The 2,422-nt window shown below is 43.2% G+C and overlaps 1 pseudogene; it reads right to left on the bottom strand.

Moving 5' to 3' along the window:
- Positions 1 to 296: 296 nt before the first annotated feature.
- Positions 297 to 415, bottom strand: LOC141134961 (5S ribosomal RNA; annotated as a pseudogene).
- Between the last annotated feature and the right edge of the window lie 2,007 nt (positions 416 to 2,422).

The raw sequence follows: 2,422 nt of genomic DNA, 5'->3' as shown, positions 1-2,422 counted from the left end.
TATAGGCCATTGCTGTGGCCTAGACGGATTGAGTCCTGGCAGGTCAATACCGTAAACTGAATGTTCAGGCCCTCAAGACCAAGTGCTCTGCCTGAATTTCTAAAATGTTAATGGGCAAGGCCATTTCTGATCTGGGCCACTTCTCTTGGACAGTTGCCTCCTTCAGGACTGTTCCCCAACCTAAACAAAAAACGGTTGGCATATGTTGTTACTATTTCCCAGGTAACTGAAGGAAGGATTTTTCCCCCTTTGCAGATTTTTGGATATAAACCAAAAACTGAGGCTCCGGCGCACCCGGCCTACAGCACCTGGTATTTCCAGGTGGTCTTTCATCCGGGTACTAACCAGGCCCGACCCTGCTTAGCCTCCAAGATCGGACGAGATCGTCCGCAATCAGGGTGTTGTGGCCATAGGCTTTGGAGTCGGACACATTGGGAATGTAGAGCTTGAACCCTTTATTTCAAGCCAATAAGATACTTGTTTTGCAGCAGTTTTGAATGAAACTGAGCATAAGGAATGGCTTCTAATGAAGCCACCATCTTTCCCAACAACCTCATGCAAAGTTAAATAAGAGAAATTCATCTTGCTTTGGCCACCTAAATCAGTTCCTTTATGGTGCTGATCTTTGCCTGGGGTGAGAATACCCTTTTCTGGGTGTACCTATGATCAGACCCAAGTATTTTCTTCATGGATTTAAAGAAGATTTCTCCTAGGTTGAGAATCTGACCTAGATATTCCAGATAGTCGAATGTGGTGACCATACTTTGGTCTAAGCGGGCTATCGACTGGTCTACCAAAAACAGATCGACTAGGTAAACCATAATCATTATACCTTGGGCCCTCAATCTGGCTAGAAGAGGAGCCAGAACCTTTGTACTCGAGGTGCAGTAGCTAGATTGGAAAGCAGAGCTACACAATGAAAATGAAGATTTTCCACTTTGAAAAGTAGATATTACTAGTGAGCGAGGAAATAGGCATATGGAGATATGCATCTTTGATGTCAATTGACGCCAGAAGTTCTCCTCCTTGTAGGATGGAGATAACTGATTTTGCTTCATGCAAAAAAAGAGAGATTATATTCAGGAATTTAATTTAGATTTTTGAAATCCAGAATGTCCTCCCAACCTTTGCTCTTACATGGGGGCTGCCATGAACACCAATGCTTGAGAGTAAGATTTCTTTTTCTCTGGATCCTTAGGAACATCTCTGAGAAAACGATGAGACAGAAACTTTCGTAACTCCAGTTTGTACCTTGAAGCTATTGAGGAAGTCCCCCATTCGTCTTGACCCTCCTTCTGCCGGATCCCTGAGAACTGCAGAAGAATTCTCCCTATTGAGCAAGCAAGGACACCTCCTCATAAGGAGGCTTGTCCTCTTTTGTCTCTGGGGTTAATCCTGAGGATTACCTTTGAACCATCTTTCCCTTTTTGGGAATTTGCCTCCTCGGTTCTCCGCTGCTCTATTACTCCTATGCACTTTATTAGCCTTGACGTTTAGGGGAGACTGGAGCAGTCCAATATATCAGAGTAAGACATACTGAGATCCCTTAGATGGGTGTGTCCGCTTTATGCACAGAGGACATGCCAATGACTTCCTTAGTCTTCCCGTCTGCATGAGCTCCCAGTATTACCATACCAATAAAGCAATAGGATTGTGGTTGTGCATATTTTGCTGTTTTATACCCTCTAATTGAATACCCTCGTTCTTTTCCTGATTAAGCCGTCACGGCGAAACATGTTGAAATTTTTGGACGTGGGAATACTCTGTATGTGATTTCAGTTCTCTCATTGGTCAGGGTTAGGAGATGTACAGTGGGGACAGAAAGTATTCAGACCCCCTTACATTTTTCACTCTTTGTTATATTGCAGCCATTTGCTAAAATCATTTAAGTTATTTTTTTTTCCTCATTAATGTACACACAGCACCCCATATTGACAGAAAAACACAGAATTGTTGACATTTTTGCAGGTTTATTAAAAAAGAAAAACTGAAATATCACATGGTTCTAAGTATTCAGACCCTTTGCTCAGTATTTAGTAGAAGCACCCTTTTGATCTAATACAGCCAGAGTCTTTTTGGGAAAGATGCAACAAGTTTTTCATACCTGGATTTGGGGATCCTCTGCCATTCCTCCTTGCAGATCCTCTCCAGTTCTGTCAGGTTGGATGGTAAACTTTGGTGGACAGCCATTTTTAGGTCTCTCCAGAGATGCTCAATTGGGTTTAAGTCAGGGCTCTGGCTGGGCCATTCAAGAACAGTCACGGAGTTGTTGTGAAGCCACTCCTTCGTTATTTTAGCTGTGTGCTTAGGATTATTGTAAACCTTCAGCCCAGTCTGAGGTCCTGAGCACTCTGGAGAAGGTTTTCGTTCAGGATATCCCTGTACTTGGCCACATTCATCTTTCCCTCGATTGCAACCAATC

The sequence above is a fragment of the Aquarana catesbeiana genome, linkage group LG03 (genome assembly GCF_042186555.1).
Source record: "Aquarana catesbeiana isolate 2022-GZ linkage group LG03, ASM4218655v1, whole genome shotgun sequence".
In the NCBI taxonomy this organism is placed as follows: domain Eukaryota; kingdom Metazoa; phylum Chordata; class Amphibia; order Anura; family Ranidae; genus Aquarana; species Aquarana catesbeiana.
This window is presented reverse-complemented; position numbering and strand designations above follow the sequence as displayed.